This window comes from Camellia sinensis, chromosome 15 (genome assembly GCF_055761805.1).
Source record: "Camellia sinensis isolate YWXY chromosome 15, ASM5576180v1, whole genome shotgun sequence".
In the NCBI taxonomy this organism is placed as follows: Eukaryota; Viridiplantae; Streptophyta; class Magnoliopsida; order Ericales; family Theaceae; genus Camellia; species Camellia sinensis.
Genome location: NC_138975.1, coordinates 140,837,563 through 140,864,704, shown reverse-complemented (window position 1 = coordinate 140,864,704; position 27,142 = coordinate 140,837,563). Strand labels below are relative to the sequence as shown.

The 27,142-nt window shown below is 34.5% G+C and overlaps 1 long non-coding RNA gene across 6 annotated transcripts; it reads right to left on the bottom strand.

Annotated features, from left to right (window-relative positions):
- Positions 1 to 973: 973 nt before the first annotated feature.
- Positions 974 to 25,864, bottom strand: LOC145813895 (uncharacterized). 6 transcript variants are annotated; one of them, XR_014357297.1, is made up of 6 exons: positions 25,583 to 25,864; positions 22,059 to 22,127; positions 20,546 to 20,596; positions 20,130 to 20,214; positions 1,390 to 4,970; positions 974 to 1,288 (listed from the first exon to the last, which is right to left on the bottom strand). It is a non-coding gene; the product is annotated as an uncharacterized LOC145813895 (long non-coding RNA). The 6 variants fall into 6 exon arrangements; XR_014357293.1 differs by lacking the exon at positions 974 to 1,288 and having other exon boundaries at positions 2,182 to 4,970; positions 25,583 to 25,845; XR_014357294.1 differs by lacking the exons at positions 974 to 1,288; positions 1,390 to 4,970 and adding an exon at positions 5,973 to 7,823 and having other exon boundaries at positions 25,583 to 25,845.
- Positions 25,865 to 27,142: the final 1,278 nt, after the last annotated feature.

The window sequence follows — 27,142 nt, the reverse complement described above, 5'->3', positions numbered from 1 at the left end:
CTTGCATACCGTATCTCATGAATTGTTTGTATGATTTCAAATAAATATATCAAATAGGTTATGAGTTCAAAAACAGTTATGATTAAAAATTAATACTATAATTGCTAAAAAAAGGCAATCAATAGACTATGCTCAATTAAGCAGTCCTAAACAAAAAGAATAATTTTCATTAGATCACTCAAACACAGAATAGATAAAAATCTGATCGACAAATAAAAGCTGATAGAAAATGAGATTAGAAGAAAACTAAAAAGTTAATTGGAAAGTAATTTGAAAATTCAATATTACTCATTTTTCCTTTCAAAAAGACACCAAAATTAAAATTAGGCAATTCCATCAATCAGACTTCTCTTGGTTAAAGTAGATAGCATAATAATAAAAAAACAAACAAACAAACAAAAAATCAATAACTACGGTCCTCTAAAAAAATAAAAATAAAATAACTATGAATTAAAAAATATGAACGAAAAAAAAATTAAAGTCTCTCTTTCTGTTTAGGTAAAAATCTATCATAGTGCTAAGCTTTTCTCTCATTCTACCTTTAAAAGCCACCAAAGAAAACATTGAAATAAATTATTTCACAAAACTGTCAACATATATGCACCAAAAGTAACAAATAATCACATACCCATAAATTGAGTCCAGAAACAATAAATGAGCTGCACATACCTATAATAAAAAAACCTACACAATCCCAAAGAAATGAACCCTTAAGATCAAACATAGATCATACCCACATGTCAAAAGAGAATGAATGGGATAAAATGCAGATGGTTAAAGAGGGGAGGATGGATAGAGGTTTGTGGAGTGAGATTTGAAGTGAAGCAAGATACAAAAAATTGAGAGATCTTTAAAGGTGGAATTTATCAACAAACATGACACATTTGAGAGGGAATTTAAAGGTGAAAAAATAATCTCTCACCATTTGATCTTAGAAAGAAATAATCAATCTTACCAAAATATTCAAGTCACTTTAAAAAAGCTGCCTTCTTGATCTTAGCTGTATGAGATCCTGACAAAATGTTTAAAATTGATCTTAACCATCTAAAATGCTACATGAGACAACTGTCCAATCTCTCTACTTGGACAATGATACAAAGTACAAAACAATGTTATAACAATGACTCCCAAATTTCCGAAATTCACAAAGCTTCATAATTCAAGTGACGACGAAACATAGTATATTCTTCATCCAAGTACATCATCACTTATGGTTATCCATTCAAGGCTCTAAAGCCCTAAGCAACATGATCATGATTATCACCATCTTGCTCTTGCTGCCACTGGCCTGTGAGAAATTAATGCAAATTGTGAAAGTTAGGTTAGTAACTTGGTAGGCAGAAAGTAGCATGCTACATAAAAGAGAGTTGATCTGATCTGGCATGGTACATGATTCAATGTTGAGATATCCACAACGCAATATAATAACTTCAAACTCTCTTGCAAATGCCAACGTCACCGTTTAAAGCAACACAACTGTTATGATCAATTGAAACCTGTCTTTCAATGTTCAAGTGAATAGACATGCGTTTGCACTATTAAAGTAGATAAATGAATAGAAAGAAAACAATAGCATAGAGAGTGAAATTGAGAATGATAACAAATCATACAAACCTCCGGACCGTAGTCGCCTAAAAACATATTGTAGTTAAAACATCATGTTTGATACAATAAGAAAAAGAAAACAACCAAAGAAAAAGCAAAATTCAATACTAAAACCATGATATAAAACAAAATTCAGTTTATAACGATCCCGGTTTTTACCCCCACCTTTATTGTGTTCTGGACTCGAGTTCCATGATTGTATATTGTTGTCTATGTCTTGTTTCCTTCCTTTAATTCTTTGAATTTGAGTTTTGGGACTTGTTGGGCGAGTTTGGAACAGGTTGGTTGAATTTTGGTATAAATGGTCGTTGCCCAGATTTTGGCCTCTTCGCTCGAGCGAGGCTTCTTGCGCTCGAGCAAGCCCTGTGAAAATGTTTTTTTGCTCGAGCGAGGTTTCTTGCACTTAAGCGTGCGTCTGCGTTGGGTGGCAGACTTGAAACTTCGCATTCTACGCTCGAGCGACACTTCTTGTGCTCGAGCGACACTTCTGGTCGCTTGAGCGAGAACTCCTTCGCTCGAACGAGCCTGGTGTACATCAAATCACAACAGTGCCGTTTTGCTTCATTTTTGAGCTCCTTTTTCACTCACAAACCCTAAATCCGTAGTCTCTCTCTCTAGAAGTCACCTTCCCTCTAAGGTTTCATCTAAATCCATTAAGTTCTTGACCCTAGTGTCTTTGAGAATAAGGTAGAGGGCTTCAAGAGCTTCGTATTGATCTAAGTAAAAGTGGGTTTCGTCATTTTTGGAGTTCAACCTTGCTTTGCTCGTCTTCTCTTCTTGAGGTAGGGAATTTCTACACTCTAATATGGTTTTTAGCTTAGTTATTTGCTATTGTGTATAGATGATGAGATTTAGTTGTAGTTTGGACAAATCTAGGATTTGGGTGTGAAATGAAAAGAAGGGTTCTTGATGAAATTGACATAAGTGGGTTTGAGATTTGGATACCAAGTTGTATTGTGCCAAATTAGTTGTTTTTGGTGTTTGGGTTGATATTTGGGAATAAGGGGGGATTTTGCCATAATTTGATTAAATCATTATTTTGTATAAATAAATGGGATTAACATTGAAAATGTGAAATTGGAAGGTTGTGGCTGTAAATGGTGATATTGGATATGTAATATCTCACCTATGGAGGTTTTGAATAAGCTATCTATTTCATATTGAACATCCCTAACTATGATTATTGTAGAAGTTACATGAGGATTAGGCGATTTAATGCTAATCCATTGTTGGTGTCATTGAATATGACTATGTTATAAATACATTGTATATGTATGTTTATTGGGAGGAGAAATGGGATGTACATCATATATGATTATGTTTATAAATACATTGCATATGTATATTTGTTTGGGAGGAGAAAGGGGATGGACTCCATTTAAAGCAAGTTGGCCAGAGTGTCCTGAGTGAAAGACCCGAAAGTTCATATATAAATGGGTGCCGATTCCTTCGGACGAAATATCCGTAAAATGACAAGTTTGAAGTGTTTATGTGTGTTTTGAATAGTTGGAAAACCATTGAGTTGTAGTCTCATTTTGATTGTTGAAAGATAATAAATTTAACTCATAAATTGAGTAGCATATATGGATTGGAAATGAATTGAAGGGAAATGAAATGAGGTTAGGTCTTAGTGGCGTGGATGTTGTAGTATTGGTATTGTTTATGCACATAGTATTTATATCTTTGCTAAACCTCATATATTGTGTTAGATTACCTTTGCTGGGCTGTTGGCTCATCCTATACGGGAATATCATTTTTCAGGTGTAGATGAGATGTTACCTCCATGGCAATAGCATGAATGGACTCTCGAGAAGCAAGAGCTTCTTAATTATGCCTTATGTGTGTATGTTTGTTATTGGTAAAGCCAAGGGCTTAAGATGTAATGAGCGAGACTCAATTTACGTAACCAAGCAATGACTTGGAAAGATGTAAACCTACATGGCATTTAACTGGTTGTTAAACAGTGAACTCTGATATATGAAAGTATGTTGTTTCTCATATTTATTCTGCAAATGAGTTATTTTATTGTATTATTTTGGGTGCGTTACAAGTTGATAGTGGAAGACAACCAACTAATCTATGTATTTTTTCCCAATGCAAGAGTTTAGGCTATTCCTACACTCTTCTAACTCATTGAGAGTATTGTTCAATGGAAACCCAAAAAAGAAATGTGAGACATGTATTTCATAGAAAAGAAAAGTTACATGACTACCAAATATTTAAAAAAAACGTTATAATTCTTCCTTATTTATTTTTATGCCTACACATCATGACTAAACAATGTTATAATGGATAAGAATTTTTTAAGATTGTAAACCGACAAATAATTAAATTCAAATATCTAAAATGAGTATGAAAAAAAATCAAAAAACAATTAAAGTTTACCTTGTGTTTAATATTCATTTTTGGATGAATATGTTGCTTTGAGTTCCCATCAAGAAAGCAAACCAGTTAGAAACAATGTTAATTATAAAGGTTAAAAAATACAAAATAAAAATAAAAGAGAGATGAAGGACAATATAATATTTTAATTGAGATCCAAAAATATACATGATCCTCTAGCCAAAAAATTCAAATCATATTAAATAAACCCTCCAACGAAGCTTAACAATTAAATCATGAATTTACCTTTATAACTATAACTCATGCCTCAATTTGGAAGTGCTCACACTGGTAAATAAAATATTACAAACTTTAAACAATTGTGAATTTTTCCAAAAAAAATGAGATCAAAACTAACATATTCCTATAGATTCATATCCAACCAACAGTGGTAGAGTATTTAGCATGAATAAGGAAGAAGATTAAAAAAGAAAAATTACTTTAGGAACATGACATATTTCAAAAAATTATTTAGGAATATAAAGTCTAGATAGGAGTATTTAGGAACATGACATATTTTCATAGTACATATCGTGGAAAAAAGTAGATAATTTAAAATTTACGTGGCAAAAGTGTCACCCTTCAAAAATATATAAAAACAACGCCCAAATAGTACACATTAAAATCCATGTAAACTACTAAGAAAACTGTGGAACATAAAATTTTATAATATTCACGTGAGTTTACCACTTGGATGCTATTTAGGATAAAGATGAAAGAGAAATGTGCCTTCAAACATTATCATATCTTTCAAACAAATTGAACGAAGTATGCACAAATTGTTGCTCACTCGAGATTGCCACTCTTTCAACACTCATCAATCAAAGAAGTGCACGTTTAGTTTACACATCTCTAGCAATATTTTAACTCCCACCAACAACACATACAAAATCTTTAGAGAGATAAGAAAAACTTAAACTTACAAAAGTGTAGACCTGTAAAAAGGGAGCCGGTATTACCATTCGCTTCTAGTCTTCATGCACCTGTAAAATACAGAAAAGAACCAATATGAAAATTAAAAGAGACTACCCAATTCAAAACAAACACACGCATTGTCACACTAATAAAAGGTTTTTCATAGACCACCCAATTCAAACTAAACACAAACATTGTTGCACAATAATAATAGGTTACCCAATGCAAACACTACCAACAAACACAACACATTTTCAACACAGACACAAATTAATGACTGATAAAAACATTAATTTAGAAAAATCTTGATCAAAGCTTTCCAAATAGATCTTGAAAATTGAAGCATGAGGCTAAGATGGTGGCTGTACAATGGTCGAGATAGGGTGTGGGGTTGCTGTAGTTGTTGTGATCGAGATGTCAACAAAGGGTCGCTAAGGAGAAGGAGCAGAAATGGTTGTGAGGAGTGACGAAGAGGCAAATCTGCTGCAAGGAAACTGCTAGGAAACTTCTTTATGTTGCAACCTGTATGTAGTGAAGAGAGAGAGAGAGAGAGTAGTGGAATGATGAAAGAGAAGAGAAGTGGTCAGAGAAGAGAGGAGAGATGGACGGGAAATGCGGTTGTAATTTATATATATCATGTTAAAATTCGTGGAGTCTATGCCATTTTTTGATAAAGATATTGAAAAAAATATAAAGAAATTCTTCTTAAAGAACTTATAAAGAATTAGCCTCTTTAATTCTACATCATTAGAGATAGAATTAGATAAGCAAAATAAGAGGATGAAACACACATGATTTAATTTCATTTTTATACTTTATTTATTTTTAAATAATAAGAATTAATTTGACAAAAATAAAAATCAAACAAATATTTTGAAAATTTTTTAAAATTATTTTATGACTCAAAAATAGAAAATCTTATGAAAATTATTAGAAAGTATTTTTTTTAATTTTAAATTCAAATTTTAAAAAAATTATTTATGACTCCAAGAATAAAAAATCTTATGAAAATTATTAGAAAGTTTTTTTTTAAATTTTAAAATTAAAATTAAACAAAGTGATGATGATAATGTGGACTAATTAAAAAATAATAACTTTCTAATTTACTCAATGATTTAACACAATATGAAACTCTAGCATAGAAAATAGGATCAATATGGTCGTTGAGTACAAACAAAACAAATCCATGAAATCATAAATATGACCAACACTCTGTTTTTGGTCGACGGAGCAATTCTCTGAAATGAATCTTTTTAGTCAAACAATAACTCTTTGAACCCTCGCTTGGTCATATGTGATCAGCATGTTTCCCAGGTCATTGTGGACTCGCCTTTTTCCGCTCTCCGCCTTTGAGAAAGGTTTGAAAAGAAGGCCTCATAATTCAAACTCCTGCGGTTTTGAATCTAGTCTCATAAGTGTAATGCGAAGCTGATAAATACCAAAGAGTCCAAATTCGACAAATCTTTTTGAAAAATCGATTTTAAATCAAATAATGCCAAAATTGGACTGTTTTGCCAGATACAAAGTCACCACCTAAATATTTTATTTTTGAAAAATTTAAGAAACCCTGACTCGTGCCAAAGGCCATGTGTCCATCATCACCAAAGTTACCTCGGCTCGAGAACTTGGGTACGAGAGAGAAAGGTCCTGAAATGAGCACCCCTGCTCGCCCGATCAAAGATCGGCCTCTACTAATCATGATATGTTCTTTATAAACATTATGTGTTCCGGTTATTAATCTAACCTTACTATGTGACGCACACAAGTAAGTATAGATTAAAATTGCAAGAATTGGAACAACTCAACTCATGTTTGTTTGCGAAAATGGTTTGAATTTGTCACCCTTAAGTGGGCTAGTGGGCTTAGAAATGCAGATTTGCCACCAAACATAGTGGGCTTAAAACATGATTTGCCATAATAAAGTGAGCTTAAAACATACATTCATTGAATCGTTCTAATTCAAACAGCAAGCCTTCATCCACAGGCATTCATGCAATTTAGCAAGTTAGCACATAGCCTCATGGCAAGCATGCAAAACATGGCAATATGGCAATCACACTCATGCAAGGATGCAAAAGCGTAAAAGTTTACTGAGTACTCAAAGCCAAAATAAAAACTAGTTAGAAAAATGCATGATCCTAACTATACAAGATGCCTAATGCAACACATGCAATAATGCAATTAATAGGCTCGGCTACTAATATGGCATATGAATCGATTTGAACAACATGCAATTAAACACGTATTCAAAGAAGTATTGAAATTGCAATATAGTTTGAATGATGCGCCGAGCCTCGGTGCATGCAAGACAAATGAATGGATGCAAGCATGCGATATGCCAATTTGAAATATGATCCCTAATCTAAGCATCAAAAGCGATTAAATAAAAGGGAGAAAGATGCGGGGTTGGAAGACATGCACACACACACACTTATTACAATATTGTGCCCTCGCGAAGGAGGGTCTGAATGAAGCTAATCTAAGCTAAGCTAACTAAACTAATTAGACTAATTATTACAAATCAATTGAATAACTAGCAGACTAATTACTAATTATTACAACACTTTAATCAACTGGTAAACTAATTAATTAAAACAAATACACACTAACTAATCATGCAAAGTATCAAACTATGCTACTACTGCTCTGCTTCAGGAAGTGGAAGATGCATGCGCTCGGTTTTCGCCCTAAAAAGTCCTCCGTTTTGCTCCTAGGAGGCTCTGTTTGCAAGGTTGAGCATACTCCAGAAACTTTCTGCTCCAACTTACCAAATCTCTGCTGAGGATCACACCCGTGGCCTGTCGGCCATAGGAGGTTGCAGTCGGCCCCCTACCGGCCAAAAGGATGCCTTGCCGGCCAGAAATGAGGCATTGCCGGCCATGGATGGAGCACTGTGACCACTGATACTCTGAGTCACCATACTGCAATAGAGCACAAACAGAGCAAAATAAAGGTTTTTCCAGGGGTTTATTTGTACTGTATCCCTCCTTATCAACTCAAAACCTCAAAGGAGTGGCACACTTGGATCCAAAACCACCAATCAAGCAATTTCATTGCATAATGGCCAAAGATCCAAGTTGTACAATTTCAATAAATGCACAAATAAGACCAAATGACCACCACCGTATCATGCATGATCAAGGGTGATGGAGACCAAGGAAAATGACACATTTCATCACTATTAAGTATGAAATGTCCCATTTTCCTTGTGTTCGAATTAACGTCCAATTCGAACACATGCAATGCAACACAACACAAAAGATGCTTATCTTGCCTTTTTTTACTTGTCCAATTCTTGTTTACTCATTTTAGCTTACCAATTCATTTTTTACTTGATTAGTCCAAGGGTGAATGTCCTCTAATGGAGAAGGTGTCAACCAAGGGATGATTTAAGGCAAGAGAGAGGTCATGCCTTTGATTAGTAGAAACCCTCAAAAGAGGATTGAAACCATTAAGCACGAACCTCGATCTCAAGCTTAAACACAACCTGAAGGTTAACCAACCCTCAAAGCAAATGAAAAAGTGAAGAAATGAGGGAGGTTGTAGATATTTAGGTGCTGGAATTAGGCATGGAAAAGCATTAAAACATGCAACCAAGCCACACGAATGATGGTTAAAGCCTTAAAACATTAAGCTAGTGAAAGAATTAACACTACAACTATGCCACACAAGGCTCAAAAGCAACAACCAGCCCAAAACAGAGGTAAAACAGTCCAAAATATAGCTTAAAATGTTCTAAAATTAAGCTAACACAAGTTAGAATAATAGGCTAAAACATGAAGCATGCTAGACTAGTAAGCAAGACACAAGGAGGGGAGGCTAACCCCTCCAATTTTGAACTTCAAAACATGTTTTTAGCCACTGAAATAGCTCTGAAAAATAGTGTTTAAAAGCTTTGAAAAAGATGATGCAAGGGTGGGAAACATAAGGGAAAATGCCTCCAAAATAAGGTACAAAGAAAGGCTATCAACCCCTCAACTTTTAATGGCCTTTGAACCCAAGCTTCAGCCCAAAAACTCAAAGTTTTTATAGCCCAAAATCAATTGAAAGACATGCTGGAAAGACGACAAAACTAACTAAGACAATAAGCTAATACATAGAGCTTTTGAACTAGTAAGCAAGCATGAAGAGGGGTGGCCAACCTCTTTATTTTTGGGACCTCAAAACAACATTTTTAGCCTTTGAAAACTTCTAAAAATCAGTGGTAACAAGTTCAAGAAAAGTTGGTTTCAAAGTGATGAATAATGGCACAAAAGCTTAACAAGCAAAGAAGCAAGAAGGGTAGACAACCCCTTAACTCAAAATAGCCTCAAACCAACACTTTTAAACCATAAAAATAGAGGTTTTAACAGTTCACAACCAGCCCCAAAACAGTACAAAAAGATGGCAAAATAAATATGAAAAACAAGCTTAAAGGGTAAAGGCTATACTGCTTGAAGGGAAGAGTGATTCTAGGCCACAATTCAAGCCAAAACCCACTTAAGGAGTTCCAAGAGAGCTTCAAGCAATCTCAGCCCAAAGATAAACCACTTTGGTTAAGGGTTGATAGGTTAAAGTTTGAAGTATGCAAGCTTCTAAGCACAAAAGCTCAAGAGAGAGAGAATTGTAGAGAGAGAGACTCCCAAAATATTTCACTCCTAAAATGTTCTAACCTCTAAAACAATAGAGAAGGCCCTCTATATATAGAAAAATATGAGCTCAGGTAAAAAATATCTCAAAAAGGACAGCTGGAAACAGCTGGAGGACAAATATCTGCAGAAAATTGCCTTTTTGCACCAATGGCTGGCAAGGCATTACTGATGGCTGGCAAAGTTCATTTGTGGCCGGAAAAAATCCACCCCTGGATGGCACATGACCGGCAAAGGCCATCCATGGCTAGCAACCTCTACCTCTGGCCGGCCAGAAAAATCAGCTCTCCAGGTCCAACTTTAAACGGGAATATCTCTTTCTCCTGGACTCCTTTGTAGGTCATTCTTGAGCCTAAATTGAAGCCCTGGAAGTGTTCTTGCCAATGGTGGTAGACTAACAGCAAAATTTTAACTGTGCAAAAAGATATACCTCTTTTAGTGAAGATTGCTCAGTTTCGATCCTAACCGGATTCATGCCTAACTTCTCCTCAGCTAGTTTTCTTCCCTCCTCTCCTCTTTTCTTTAACTCCAAACCTCTAAATAAGATGTTTTAAAGATTTTTTCAAAGATTTCACCTATCTTTCATTCATTTCCACTTTGCCCTTGCTCGGTTTACCGAAAAGCGCAACATTTAACGAAATGCGAGCCTCGGAACATTGTAGAAACTTTTTTTCAAAAATGTTTTGAAAGAGAAGGTTTTAAGTCTAAAAATCATTTTGGTCAAAATAGTTTTGGTCTAAAATGAGGTGTATGGTTATGATTTGAAGCTCTTCTTGCCGAAGAAATCAAACCTTTGCATAGTATAGCCTTCGTCTTGCCTTCGTCCTCGAACAATCAACCTGAGGCCCCCAAGTCTTAAGGGCGGTTAAAAATGGGGTGTCTACAGTCATAATTTTGTCCTTACCTTTAGTTTATAAAGATAGACCATGCCATGATATATATTATGCATTTGCATGTTTAAGTGAAACAAAAAGAAAAATAAATGCTCTGAAGCTTTCTATTCTCAGAAATAGAAAAAATAGAAAATAGAAGCGAGAATTCATTTGGTTCAGTTTTGTAGACACCCCATTTTTGACTGACCTTAAGACTCAGACGTCATCGATTGAGCGCTCGGTGATGGTGCATGTTGTGCTCGTTTAGAGGTTTTGGAGTTTTGGCTGAGAGCCTTGCCTTCGGGCCTCTGAACTCTTTTGTGCTTTGGCTCGGTCTGAGGACCAAAATTTGTTTCTCTTCCCGGAGGGAGGGAGAGGTCTTGTAGACCATCTCTTTGTGGTCGTAGACCACTTTTCATGGTCGTAGACCGCTTTTCCCGTTTGGAGACTAGTTTCTAGTTTTTGGAACCGTTGGCCGCGCGCCTTGGCTTGGGACCGCTTAATGTTCTTCGTTTGGCGTGGTTTTTGAACCATACCTTGTTGCCTCTGCCTAGAGGAACACTATGGTCCAGGAGACCACTTTTGTGGTTGCATACCACTTTTGGTGCTCGTAGACTAGTTTTCGAGGCTTTCGGCCGCGTGCTTTGCCTCCCAATCTCTCGTCTTGCATCCGCTTTGGTTTGTTTTTGGTACAAACCTTATTTTCCTTGTTTGGAAGGTGGTACAAGGGTGGGAGACCAGTATTTCTCCTGGCTGACCGCTTCTTCCTTTGCCAGCCAGTTTTCTGGTCGGACAACTGGCTTTCTTGGTCTTTGGGGCATCTTTTCTGGTCGGCCACCACACCACTGCATTGTTTTCATGCCCTGGACTTCTCCCACCTATGGCCGACTAGTTTTTGTCTCTATGGACCACTTGAAGTGGTCGGCCGACCACTTTAAGTAGCAGGCCGACTAGTCGGCTGCTTTTTGGCACATTTTTGGAGATATTTTCCTCCAGCTGGCACAACTGGAGGACATTAGAGCCATCCTCCATACATGTGTATGAAGGGAATGGCTTGTTGCTTAGCTTCTCCTAGAAGCTTTGGCTTTCCTCTTCTATAAGAGGGAAGCTCCCCCTCCCTCCTCTAGGTTCAGAAAATTGCCATTAGAAGGATAGATATAGCTTTGTCTCTATATTGCCTTGCTTCTCCATTTTTGTGCATCAAAAGTGTAGATTTGTCTTAGTTTAACACACAAACACACACTCAAACACCTTGCTTGGGTTGCTGAGGGGCTAAGAGATTGTTTTTGGTGTTCTTAGACTAGTTTAAGCTTAAAGAGGCTGCTGGAGTTGCAGTTATAAAGGTGGTCTTCAAAGGTGAGCATTTGACCTTTAAATCTCCCTTTTTTGCTTAAGCTTTTAAGCCTATTTGCATGCTGTTTTGAGCTTAACTTATAACTGAGAAAAGTTTCATTTTTAAGTGCTTAAAATAGTTGTTTTAGGTCACTTTTTCGTTTGGGGTGGTTTACCCCCTCTTAGGCATTGTTAGGCCTTATTTTGAGCCATCCCTTTAGGCTCTTGTTGAACCCTTTGCATGACCTTTGTACCACTAAAATCCAGAGGATTTTCAGTGGTGGAAAGGTGGTCTTGGTGTCCTAAATAGGAAAGGGTCATCCCCTCTCCTTTGTGTCTTGTTTACTAGCTTCATATGCCTCATGTTTGAGCACCTTTGTTAAGCTTGTGTTAGCTTATTCTTAGCATGTATTTGTGTTTGTTTTGCTAAGGCATAACACTATTTTTGCTTTCTTTGGTCACTCCATGCATGGTTAATACACTCGTAGTGTAAATCACACAAACTAGCTTTATGTGCTTCATGAAATAGCATGACATTCTAGCTTGTTTTCTTTCCATTTCAGCATGTTTTTGGTGATGTTTTACCATGTCATGACTCTGTTTTGAGTGGGTTTGTTGGCCCCTTGCATGCTCCATATACTTGTAGTGTAATGCCATGAAATAGCCTAGCATGCTTTTGGCTTAGCTTAAAGAAGATTTTGTTCGTGTTTTACCATGTTTAAGGTCTAATTTTAGTTGTTTTGGTCATGCATGACTTGCTTTGTATAGCCTTGGTTCAACCTAGCTTGTTAGCTTTGTGTGTTGAGTCCTCTAGCATGCATTACTTGGACTATTTCAATGATTTGACATCATTTATTATGTGATTTCAGTCCATGTTTCATGGCCATACATTCATATTTGTCACTCATTCAATGCGTTGGAGGGTTTCCCCCTTTATGCCTTAACATGAAACATTGCGTATGCCTTCATGCCTTAGCTTGCGAGCCATCATTTCAGTGGTTATTTGGGGTTATTATGCCATGATATAACTCTGATTTTTGTTGCTTAAGTCATACCATGCTTGGTCTTAATAGGTGTAGTGTAATCCACCTTATTTGCCTTGCATTCACCATTTCTTATGCCCTTCATGCTAGCACATTTTGGCTTCCTTTCATGCATGTTTTAGACTCATTCTAACATGTTCTAAGACTTTTTTGGGTTGCCTTAGCCATATGCTTCATGTTTTGTATAGTTATAGTACAAGTGCTCTTGCTTGCTTCAAGCTTTGAGCACCATTGGATGCTTCATTTGTGTTGTGTACATGATTTGGCATCACTTAATTCATTGCCATGTTCCTACTTTATTCATGCTTTGAATGCCTTTGAGTATTGTGCTTTGTTGCCTTAATTGTAGCCTAGCTTGTATGCTTGCATGCCTAGGCCTTTAAGCCCTCATCTCAGCATGTTTAGGTCCTTATTTTGACCTACTTGAGCTCTATCCATGCTAAGTTCATGCATTTGTGCCATGTATTGCATGCCTCCTTTGTAGTCCTCTTTACTAGCTTCATGCTTTAAGGACCCTAGCATGCCATACCTGTGTTGTTTGAATGATTTGGCATCATTTCTTACCTCATTTCAGTGCATTTAGTATTGTTACACTTCCATGCTTTTCACTCTTTTAGTGCTCTTGAGAGTTGCACCTTAGTGCCTTAGTTGGTGAGCCAATTGGCATGCATGCTTGTATGTGTTTTCGGTGCCTTCATTTTAGTACTATGGCCACTGTTTTGGCATGGCTGAGGTCTGCCCATTTCGGTTTAAGTCCATTGAGTATGTGGTTTGCATGTTGTTGCATGTTTGGTGTATTGCATATTGTTGCCCTTGTTGCATTGCATTGTGCATGCATGCATCACATTGTGTTAAAAACCCTCATGATTGCCTTGCATTGAGTATGCCATCTAGTTCTTAGCATTTAGCATTGTGCATGCCATGTTATTCCTTGCATTGTGTATGCTAGGTTGCTAGTTGCATTGAGTATGCCATGTAGTTGCATGTTTGCATGCTAAGGTTGCATTACATTGCATTGAGCATGCCATGTTATGTGTTGCATTGTGTTTGGAATAGGTGTTAGTCCAAACACGGGAAACGAGGGACGTTTCATACTTCAAGTGATGAAACGTGCCTTAATTTTCGGTCGCTGATGCTCTTGATCATACATGAGAGAGTTCTAGGCCTTATGTGTTTACTTGTGCATTCATTTCCATATTGAATTGTGCAACTTCGCCTCTCGGCCATCATGCATTGCAATGCGCAATTGGTGGCCCGAGGGTCGAGAACCTACACTCTCTTGAGTTCATGACATGATAGGGAGGGTGGTTGTGCACACATATCTTGCAAATACATTGCCATGCCCTTTCTTGCTCTCTGTTGCAGAAAACTGGGATTCAGCAGCAACAACTGGCTGGCCAGCCAGAAAAAGTAGCTGGCCGACCACTTTTCTAGTTTTTCAACAACCAAAAGTGGTCGGCAAGTGTTTCTATAGACCAAAAGTGGTCGGCCACCCTCCCATTGGATTCCCAAGGTGGAGTTTCATCCTTCTGGAGCTTGGTGCAAGTTTCTGAGAACAAATGAAAACAGAGGCAAATCGGGACATCGCATTGGATTTCCGAACGAGGCGACCGGGCTTGCATGCATTCCTCTCCCTCTGGGGCTCCTGATTTATTGCTTTCCTTAGCTGCCATGCTTAGATAGCTTGCTTATGCTTTGGTTTGTACCCTTAATTGTTAATGCGTTAGCTATTCAATTCGTTTTGTAATAATTAGTTAACTAGGATTAGTTAATTAATTTGTTGTGTAATAATTAGTTTAATTAGCTTAGATTAGCTAGTTAGCTTCTTATTCGGTCCCTCCGTCGAGAGGGCACAAGTGTTGTAATAAGCGTGCGTGTGTGTGATGCACGTCTTCCAACCTCCATTTCTTTCTCCATTTTACTTAACCGCTTATGATGGTTAGTTTTAGGGTATCTTTCATTTAGCATACCATATGCTTGCATGCATGCATCATTCATCTGTATTGCATGCACCGGGCTCGGCGTATCATACTAACTGCATCGTATTTCGATGCCTATTTAAATACATGTATCAAGTTGCATTTCATATGCCATTCTAGAATAGCCGAGCCTATTTCTAGTTACATTTTGCATGTGTTGCATTAGCTATCTTAACATGAACTAGGATCATGCATTAATTACTAACTAGTTCTTTATTTTGGCTTGGAGTACACTGTAAGTGTTTATGTTTTAGCATCTTGCATGTATGTAAGTGTTGCCATGACACCATGCTTGCCATGAGGTTATTTGCTTATGTGATATAATTGCCTGAATGCCTGTGGGTGAATGTTGGATTACTTGAATTGGAACAATTCATTGAAATCCGTGTTTTAGCCTACTTGCGAGTAGCAAACTTCAAACCATTACCAAAACAAACAGATATGCGATGCTTTGTTCCAAATTAGGCAATCTAGTCTATACTTGTGTGTTGTGCGCATCACATAGTAATTCTAGCTAATTAACCGGAATAAGAACGCATGTGTTTTCAAAACCAAGATATCATGTTTAGTACAGGCCGATCTTTGATCGGGTGAGCGGGGGTGCTCATAGATGACCTTCCCCAACATACCCAAGTTCCCGAACCGAGGCAACTTTGGTGATGACGGACACGTGGCCTTAGGCACGAGTCAGGGTTTCCTAAATTTCCCCAAAATAAAATATTTAGGTGGCGACTCTGTATCTGACAAAGCAGTCCATGTTTGACACTTCTTTATAAAAATCAGTTTTCCAAAACGATTTGCCGGATTTGGACTCTTTGGTGATTTATCGGTCTCACATCGCACATTGTGAGATTAGATTCAGAACCGTGACATTTGAGTCCGAACTGTAGTCAGCCTAATGAACAAAACGAATTTCGCGCCCATTTCGCGCGCGAAGCCTGGGACGTTCGTGCACGTCTACAAGTTTCTATTATCAGAGTTACAAAAAATAAGAAATAAAAATAAGCCCCCAAATTCAATTGCCTCAATAAACCCAATAGAAAGCCCCAGATCATATCACTTTTTATACAATAAACCCATTTAAAACCCATTTTGGGATCAATGTATCAATCTAAAAAGATCAAACCCAAATGATAGAACCAAAAAAATCGGTGACTTTTTGTACAATAAACCCATTTTAAACCCAAATGATAAAACTAAAAATATAGAACGATCAAACTCAGATCAAACCCATTTTGGGATCAATGTAGAAAGATCAAACTTAGATCACACCAATCAAACCCAGGAAACTCTTTCCCAAATCTCGATATTCTCCTTCCTCTTGAATTATTTTTCTACCTCTTTGTTACCATTTCCCAAAAAGCTTTCTTGATTAATAATGAAAAAACAACCATTGCCCAAAAAGCTTTCAATGTGTTTGATGGAATTATTACCTTCCAAAAATGTTGGAGGGAAGTTTTTAAAAATCTAAAATTTGTTGGGTTGGTTTTTGCAGCTTTCTAATAAAACTAAAAAAATGCTCTGATGGGTTTGATCTGAGTTCACTCGTTTGTAACACAATTTCTCCACAAAATAAAACTAAAAACCAAAGTTACAAAAAGAAGATACCATCAACTAATTTATTGTTTGGATCTTTGAACCAAAATGACATTAAGCTGAAAGTTGCTTCAATTTGTTTGCCTCAAAAGCAAACAGTGGGTACAAAGATTTGAATTGAAGAGAAAAAATGTATTAATAATAACGGGGAGGTTGGGTACTTTTCACGAAGAACATCTTATAATGATTTCTCAGTTTCTTGTTGGGCCAAAGGATCACAGAACATATTGAGTTTCTGCGCCATGTTCTCCTCCAGGAGTATGGGGTTTATTAGTTATGTATGGAGTTTATGTGATTAAAAAAAAAAAAAAAGTGGTACAAAGAAAGCAACCAAAGAAAGTAACAGCTTGATAGCAACAATTACTTTGGGCTTTGTTTAAAAGGAAAGAAAAAAAAAACTAAATTTATGAAAATATCACCTAGGAGAAATTATTCTTTTGCCTAGCCAAAAATAAATAAATAAATAAATAAATAAACAGGAAACCAAATCTTACAAACTTGTGTATTTTAGAGTAATCCAAATACCTAAAAATATAGAAACCCATATCACGGAAACATAAACCCATATCAGTTTCTTGAACATGTAGAAAAACACAAACACAAACACATATCACTAAACCAAATCTTACAAAGTTATGTGTTTTAGAGCAATTCAAATACCTAAAAATAATACCCAAAAAATACCTAACTCAAAATGATTGAGAATTACCTAGAATACCTAAAAAACTCCATAGCAGAAATTACCACTAAATGAATACAAATGCAGATATTACATGAATGAATGAAAGAGAGAACTAGAGTGTCAACCACAGTACACAGAACAACAGTTACTGCTCATTCCATAGTAGACTTGTGAGTGTTTCCAAGTCAGCCATTTTAAAACATTTGAGTCAATTCAACCAAATTCTAACTCAAATTAGACCAATAGATATGTATAAATTACACAACAACATGATTCCAATATATTATAGGTATTTTGATTTAAGGTTTAGAAAAACAAAAATCACAAATCAAAATGAAGGCCAAACTAAAAGGAGTCCCAAAAGAACAACCTAAAAAATACCCCAACAAAGACATCAAACCCAGATCATAAAACTAAAATCACACCAAACTCATATTGTAATAAGCTTACAGGAGTGGTTGGAGTGAGCTCTGATTTTGCAACACGAGCTGTTGGAGTGAACGATGATCGGAGCGAACCGAGTTACCGGAGCGAATTGAGCTGCAAGGCGAAGTGATTTTGAACGACGGTTGGAGTAAGCTCTGATGAAGCCAAAGAGATAAATGCGGAAGCAAAAGCTGAGAGTGAAATGGGTAGATAAAGAGTTTAAAATTTGAAATCAAAAAGAACAAAGAGGGAGACGGGGTAGGTGGGAGGCAGACATTTGAAAGACAGAAGAAGAGGAGCGTTTGGTACACTTGGTCAGGAACGAAAAGCATGTTTGGTATACTTTGAACCGTTAGATGTTGATTAGAGCATCTCTAACGATTCACTATTTTTTTCATCAAATTTGAGTAAAAAAATGACGATTTCCTTGATCTGATATCAGCCACTCCAACGGGCTGTCATCAAAACACCAGATGTCCGGAAGGACGATCGGCCAAATGTCTGGCAAGAGCATTTCATGAAAAAAATTTCCCCCCTCCATTTCAGTGTCGCTCAATTCCTTTGCCATTTATTTGCCATTTCTTGTTGTTCCAAAACATAAAATATATTGCATGATTAGTGTTGCAAGTATGATAATTTTGATATACAAATTTGATTGTGATAGGTACTTGTGATAATCACAAGATAATGAATTTACAGGGAACAATTTATAGAGCAAGAAGAACAAATATTTGTAATAGCTCTTTGGATACATATATATATATATATATTAGAGAGAATGAAGAGGAAGAATAAGATGATATATAGGGGAAATATTACATTGACGATAAAATAAAGCTGACATATAGGGCAAATATTCCATTACTGATTTGTATATATATATGCAGTGATAAGGTGTGAAGAGAAAGAAGAGGACACCTGACGGATGGAATTGGCGGTGGAGATTCGATCAACAGAAGTGAGATCTATGATGGGAAGTTGTAGAGCTTTCATTATTTCTTCCTCTGCAAATTTGTATTCAAATTGATTTTGATACAGTCTTTGAGGATTTGGCAAAATGGTTATATTCAAATGGAATTTTTCAAATAAGTGGATGACCAGGTGGATGACCGGTCGGATGTCCGATGCAACGGTCCTGCACAGTAATCTGGTGAAAGGTGTTGAGATCCTCAGTTTGGTAAAACGTTTGATATTTTCTGAATTTGATACCGTTTTGGTGAAACTGTTGGAGCTCAAAGAGTACATGTTTTTCACCAAATTTGAATTTGATGATAGATTTGGTGAACGGTTGGAGATGGTCTTAGGAAATATCTTAGCCATTGCTCATATATTTTCACACATTTTCAAAAACCTTTGTGCTTTATATATATACTAGTGTATGCCCGTGTCTAAAGGCACGGTGGAAATAATGTTGGGATTAATCTTCCCCTGTCCAACTTTTATGTAGTACATGAAAAATTTATTCATAAAATAATTTCAGAGAAAAATTGTTCCTTTCTTATACCATCACTGCTATACTTACCCAATCTATCAATCTTTCTTGTTCTAATTGAAGAGGTTGGTGACATTTGAACTTCAGCTAAAATTTAAAAAGAATATAATCTTAGTGATTGCAATATTAACAAACCATCTCTCATGTCAACTATTGATAGGTAATGTCTAAAAAGGAAAGGCATGGAAAGAAAAATCGTGCATTGCTACTCACCCCCATTGTGCAAAATTAAAGTGTATCAAAACCCAAAATATAGCAAGAAAAATGTATCAATTAGTTAAATAAAATGTATGATTAGCAAAGTCATGAACATATTACACTCAAGTCTCAGTAGTATTAGTTAGTTACAACACTCATTTCACTTTCCTAAGCTTAAGTTTCAGACTCTTTATATCACACTTCTCTCTTGCTAATTACAAAGAAAGAGAAAAATAGAAAGTAAAAATCAACAAAAAAATAAATAAATAAATAGAAGAAACTAAACCTTAATCAACAAAACCACCTCCCTTTGATCAATCAGCTAGCCCTCCAATCAAGCATATATGTCTATGGATTACACCAATCTCAAAACATCAAGCACTAATTGAAAGTTCTAGACACATTATTAGATTTTAGCTCTTAAACACATTATCAAGAACTAATGTTTATAAATGCCTCCTTTCATCATCAAGCACTAATGATTAAGCAAATATATTTAATTCTTAAAATTGAGAATGTCAATCTTTTAGAGACATAGAACTCAGCACATAGGTAGATAAATTTTCAAGATGCAATTTGTCTCACACCATTTTATTCATTTATCTTCACTTTTTGCCTCCCTATATCTCTACTCTCCCTCATCCCACACCCACACACCCTCTCTATTTTTTAATCTAGCAAATATTTTATGCACCCGCTCTTTCTTTGCTAACCTTTTGGATATCTTTGGCACTACAATGCAAGGAGTATCCGTTTCAAAAATCTTCAAACCACAATCTTAAAAGAAAGATTTCATAAACTCACAACTGAGATCCAATTAAGAGCATTCAACCTATTTAGACATAATGCAAACAAAAAACAAAAAAACTCCCAAAAACAATAAATAATAATAAAAACAATTAGCAAAGAGAACATTATCCAAAAAATAGATAAATTCATAAACTCAACCCAGTCAAGCAAAGGGAAACTTTTTCCTCACCCCAGTCAAAAGTTTAGCAAAGGGGAACTTTTTCCTCAACCAAAAGTTTGATCATTTGATTAATCTCTCCCTCACCTTCCATTCCCTGTGAATTAATAAACACATCAAACACATCAAATAGAGAAACAATTTATCAAGCATTTGGTGAACATTGTAGTAGCAGAAATTATAGTGGTAAAACTAATTATTTTGAACTTCAACTATTGCAAACTATACTGAAATCCTTAGAATGGAATGAATAACAATAAATTTAATTAAAATAACAAGAAATATGTTGTAATTTATTCCAAGTGACATGAGGAAGTTGGTCTTTGAACTATGGAAATCGAGTAAATGATTAAATCATCAGCTTATAACATCATGAATGAACAAAAAATAAAAAATAGAAGCAAAAAAAGGGATGGAATCTTGATTACCTTTATTGATGGAGCCTTTAGAACTATTCTCCTCACCAAATTCTGATGCCTCTGTCAGATGTACAAAGCATTAAGAATAAAAACATCAGCTTTAAATGAATTGATAATTTCTCTACAACTAATTCCCTGATAAAATAAAAAGTAAAAAAATAAAAGACAGAAAACTACAACAATAAAAGGTGTGTGTGTTCAACACAGATGAAGGAGCTAAAGGGTTTGCAAAATTCAAAAAGAAGATTCATCTAAATTTTATATATAACAACAACGACAACAAAAATAAATAAATTTATAAATAAAACTAACAAAACTCCATTGACTTATGGATATAATGTTAAGGGGATAAAGAGATATGAAAAACTAACAAAAGAGGGAGGGAGAAAGTCAAAAGATGGCATATAGTAATCCTAAAGACCTTAAACAGGTTGTGTGAACCATTTTCCAACAATAAAAAACTAAAAAGGAAAGTCAAACATCGATTTTAGCGAATCGAATCGATTCACTTCACGATTCACCGATTTGGTTCACCGATTCACGTACGATTCATGGCTATTTGCGATTTATACAACCTGTTCGTATTGATTACTCACTGAATCAAATCGCAAATCGCAATCGTATGAAATCAAAACCATACAGAAACACAAACAATTGTGCCCAACTTCTCTGCACTTCTCTTTCAGTTATCCATAAAGAAATTGAAGAAAAAAAATTCAATCAACACTACATAAACAAACCTGCTAAATAGTAGCTAAAATGACATATGAAAAATAATAAGGAACTAATAATTAAACCAAGCAACCATATGACATAACAAATGTTCTGCAATAAGAAATGAGTATATATGTTTTTATCATTTATCATTTTCAGTAACTCAGAAATGACAATGTTAAATTTAAAAAAAAAATTGTAAACTAAAAACAAATTGAACAATTTTATTCCCAATGAAAGCCAAGCATCCTATTAAAGAATTAGGATACTTTTAATGGGTTAACATGGTGCATTGAAGTGCTATGGACAGCCGCTGCAAAAAAAAAAAAAAAAAAAAAAAAAAAAAATTCAAATAGCTCCAACTATTCAAATCCTCCCATAAGCAAAATATGAACCAACCCTTTTGGATCAATTTGGTTTGCTCATGGGAAGCAGCCAACGCACTGCCACAACAAAAAACAAAATTTGTAATTAAAAAAAAAAAGAAGTAAAAATTAGGCCACAATATTGATATTGATATTGTGCACTATTTGGACACCGAAATTGCTTAAGAGGTTGACACACCACGGCTATGTAGTGAAGAAACAACTCATTGTAAGGGAAAAAGAGAACTGCTCATCAATTGGTGAAGGCATTGTTAAAATATTGATGAAATTGTTTACCAAATCAATTGACAGAACCCAAGACATGAAAGAAAGCATAGCATACCCACAAAAACACAAAAGCATGAGAGAGAGAGAGAGAGAGAGAGTATCCAAATGGAACTTAATTTAACAATACTAAGAATGGGAATAAAGGAAAGACTTACTGGAAGAGAGTAGTTGGAAAAGAGAAAACTTGCAGCTCTCAACCTTGGTCCTTGATGAACTTTGGGGGCCTACAACTCGAAAAATAAAATTAAAAGCATCAGAGAGAGAGAGAGAGAAAGAGGCAGTGGAAGTTTTAAATTTTTATCTCAGGCAAATGAAAGTTTCAAATGATCTTAATAAGTAAATATAAGATTAGAAAGTTTCAATCTCAGGCCTATGTCATTCCAAAGATTAGAAAATATAAGTAAGCAAGCTTCATCATCCCTTGTCCAAAATTTGCCACTGTTTATTATTAAAAATAACATCTAACTCCCACTATTTGTATCACCAATTTGAATATACCTCTATTTTTGGTAAACCTTATCACCAATTTAAATTCACTCACTATTTTAACAACAAAAAAGTAGAATTATATAAGCAGCTAGCATTAAAAATTAAACTATTTTCAGTGAGGCATTTTACCGAACATGGTGTATGCATGAAGACACACACAAAGTATAGAACGGTAAAGAGACAAATTTTAATTGAGGCAATATAAATGAGAAACAAATCACATAATATAAATGAGAAACACAATCAAACCCAAATGAGAAACAAATCACATAAAATTTAGACACCCAACGAAAACCCAAATAAAAATTTTGAGGCATTCTGGAGACCCATTTTAGAAAAATATTTCAGAGATTTTATCATTTATCATTTTCAGTAACTTAGAAATGACAATATTAAATTTAAGAAGAAATTCGTAAACTAAAAATAGATTGAACAATTTTATTCCCAATGGAAGCCAAGCATCCTATTAAAGACTTAGGATACCTTTTATGGGTTAACATAGTGCATTGAAATGCTATGGACAGCAGCTGCAAAAAACAAAAACAAAAAAAATAAAATATTCAAATAGCTTCAACTATTCAATCCTCCCATAAGCAAAATATGAACCAACCCTTTTGGATCCATTTGGTTTGCTCATGGGAAGCAACCAACGCACTGCCACAACAAAAAACAAAATTTGGATTCCACAAAAAAAAAAAAGAAGTAAAAATTAGGCCACAATATTGATATTGATATTGTGCACTGTTTGAACACCGAAATTGCTTAAGAGGTTGACATACCACGGCTATGTAGTGAAAAAACAGCTCATTTTAAGGGAAAAAGAGAACCGCTCATCAATTGATGAAGACATTATTAAAATATTGATGAAATTATTTACCAAATCATAACATACCCACAAAAACACAAAAGCATGAGAGAGAGAGAGAGAGAGTACCCAAATGGGGGCCTACAACTCGAAAAATAAAATTAAAAGCATCAGAGAGAGAGAGAGAAAGAGGTAGTGGAAGTTTTAAATCTTTAATCTCAGGCAAATGAAAGGAAAGAAAAATTTATATAATATTTTAAAACAAGTAAAACAATTCACACCTTAATTAAAAAAATAGAAAATAAATAAACCTCTATCATTAAAACAAGTAAAACAATCAAACAATAGAGCATTGAAAAAGAAAACTCTTCTATCATTAAAACAAACATTGCAAAATCAATAAAACATTGTGAAGAAGAAAGAAAAATTTATAAACATTTCTTCTCTATGACATGAAAATATTACTTCAAACCCCAATGACAGTATTTTGAGATTAATGTTGGGATGACAGTTGCTATAAAATTGATGTTGGGATTAATCCCAAGATTAATCCCAATATCTCCAAACATTTTGTCCCAAGATTCCCAAGATTAATGTTGGGATGATAGTGTATACCCGTAATAAAATTGGACAGGAGAAGATTAATTCCAAGATTATTTCTTCTTTATTTTGTACTTTTGTAAGAAACCATCAATTACATTAACTAAGACAATTTAAAAAATGAAATTGTTGCCCTAAAAATTAGCCAAAGTTAAAAGGATTTGAAACTCATTCAATAGCCATTCTAATATCGATACCTGAAATTAAAAAAAATAAAAATTAAATTTGAAAAATAATAATAAAGTTAGATTAGATGGATTAAAGCAAGAATGTCTAATGTTCAGTATTTTCAAATCAATGTCACATAGTATGTAATAAACTTTTGAACTGTCTAACACCACTTGCCATCACACACAGTCCAACTCACTTTCTTCACATATTTCCTTGTCTAGTTTTACGACCTTTATTATGTACTTGACAAAAAATGAAAACACTTGTTTTCCTTTACTAACTAAACCAGGTAAGAAGAACATTGGGACAACAAAAACTCTACACCACGATTTTGTTGTCCTCATATTCCAAGAGTTTAAAAAAGAGAAAACATAAATAGAGAGGAAAAAAGAACCTACAACTTTAGTTTTCTCTTAAAAAAGAACCTATAACCAATTTAAAAGACAATTAGACATCAATTTTTATTTTGACAATGGGGGATTCCAAAACTTAGCACAAAGTTATTTCCAAAGTAACTCAAAATTTACCAACGTATATTGTCTTAAGAAAGGCATTTTGTTACTAAGATTAGTCTGTGTGTTCACCCAAAAAAAAAAAAAAAGAAGAAGAGATTTATCTATGTTTATCTTCCTTTTTCTTTTCTTTTTTCAATCCTCAGTATGCACATTTTCTTTTTGGTTTAAATTCTCAACACGTACTCCCAACAATCAACAAATGAAAACACTTGTTTGCCACTTGCGATTAAAAATGAAAACACTTGTTTTCCTGTACTTGCCATCCTTGTCTAGATTAATCCCAAGATTGGACAGGAGAAGATTAATCCCAAGTAAAATGCCTCAATCTTAGGCCTATGTCATTCTAAAGATTAGAAAATATAAGTAAGCAAACTCCATTAAAGATTAAAAATGACATCCAACTCCCATTGTTTGTATCACCAATTTGAATGTACCTCTATTTTTGCTAAACCTTCCTTGGCCTGTTATAATAAATTCACTCACTATTTTAACAACAAAAATGTAGAAATATATAAGCAGCTAGCATTAAAAAGAGAGGCATTTTAATCTTGGGACATTTTAGTGTGTAATGTGAGTATTAGCGTGTAATGTTATAAATTCGCTCACTATTTTAATTGAGTGAAAGGGAGAAGGATTTAGCAATCAACCATGGCTCAGATCAGCGGACATTAGAAGGAAAAACATAATACATTTTATCTATTCAGTGGACATTTTATAAATTCACTCACTATTTTAATTGAGGCATTTTACCGAACATGGTGTATGCATGAAGACACACACAAAATATAGAGGGGTAAAGAGACAGATTTTAATTGAGGCAATATAAATGAGAAACACAATCAAACTCAAATGAGAAACAAATCACATAAAAATTTTGAGGCAAACAAAGAGACCCAATCATTTATTAATTTTGAGACCCAATCATACAAAGAGACCCAATCATAAAAATTTTGAGGCATACAAAGAGACCCAATCATACAAAAATATTTCAGAGACCTAATCATTTATCATTTTCAGGACATAGTGAATGCATACAAAGAGACACACATAAAAAAAATTTGAACCGAGAAACCCTAGATACTGAGAAACACAGATCTACCTTGCATTTGATCAAATAGTGCACTCGAATCTCATGAGTGATACCGATCTCTTTCTCGCTGGTTGCGCTACCTTGCATTTGATCAAACAGTGCACTCAAATCTCAACCAAGTTGCCATAGGTAAAACCAAGAACGGAGAGTGGGTAGAAGAGAGAGAGAGAGAGAGAGAGAAAACCAAAGAGAAGAGATTAAAATTTGAAAACCAGAGAGAAGAGAGAGAGAGAGGAGGACGACTGTGAGACAGAGATAGGGAGGTGTGTTTGGTACTGATTAGGAGGAATCCAAAGAGACAGACAATGCTAGATTTTGATTTTGGCCCTTAGATTTTGATTAAGATTGATCTGAACCGTTGGTTATAAATGTATCTCTATGACAATTTTTTGCCACATAGGACAAATTTAAAAACCTTATTCCCATATTAGATATATATATATATATATATAATATATATATAATATATGTTATAAAAGTTTATAAAAATAAAATAATCCACATATAAAAGTGTTTTGGGAAGATGGTAAAAGACTAGTTTTTGGCTTTTTATCAAATTTTTTGATTTTTTTAGAAAATGATTTGAGAAGTTGGTAAAAAACTATTTTTGGCTTTTTTTGATTAATATTTATTTATGTTGTCACATCACAATTAAATGACCAAAATATCCTAATCCAATTAATAAATTTACAATTTCACCTATATGTGGGCCATTTTGATCCATAAAAAGTATAGTTGTAATTTTACCTGTAGTTTTTTTTTCCCCTCCAAATGGTTTTAATGGTAAAAAGTCATTTTGACTTTTTTGAAAAGAGCGGCAAAACACAACTTTTTTTGGCAAGTCAGCAAAACAGCACAAAATACTTTTAAAATGAAAATAAGAATCTATTGAAATATAAATTTAAAGGTATAGAATTAGATAAAACACAACATTATTTTATAAATGTATTGACCATAAGTGCCCTAAATAGAATTTATAAATAAATTTGTAAACACAAATCAAAATAAAATAAAATTTTTTTATGTAGGTGGATCCAAGCTTTTAACCATAGATTAGTTATTTTTTAACTTTTAACATATTTTGAATCATATCACCTTTCATATTTAAAAAAAAAAATTTAATTTTTAACTATTTTCTCAAAATATCCCTATAGAGGGGCCTTTCGCTGGTCAGTGACTCCTTTTTTCACTTCCCCCACTACTTCACCTTCTTTTTCTCGGTAAATTATTACAAAAGGTAGAATATGATCGTTTTATTTGTTTTTATCAATTATTATTTATCATGTTTCTTCATATTTTTTAATTATTTAATATAAAATTATAATATCTCACATTTTTTATCATGTGACCATACTTCTAAAATAACCAAACACTTCATTTGGAAAATTAAATTGATTTTTTAAACTATTTTAACTCAAATTAAAAAAATTCATTTGTATTGACTTTTAAAGTTTATGACAAAAAATAAAGAAAAATGTTTGGAACTCTCTTTTTTTGAGACACCACAACTTGTTTGAATCTTAATCATTGATGTATGTGTGAGATTTATTTATGTATTTATGAAGTCCA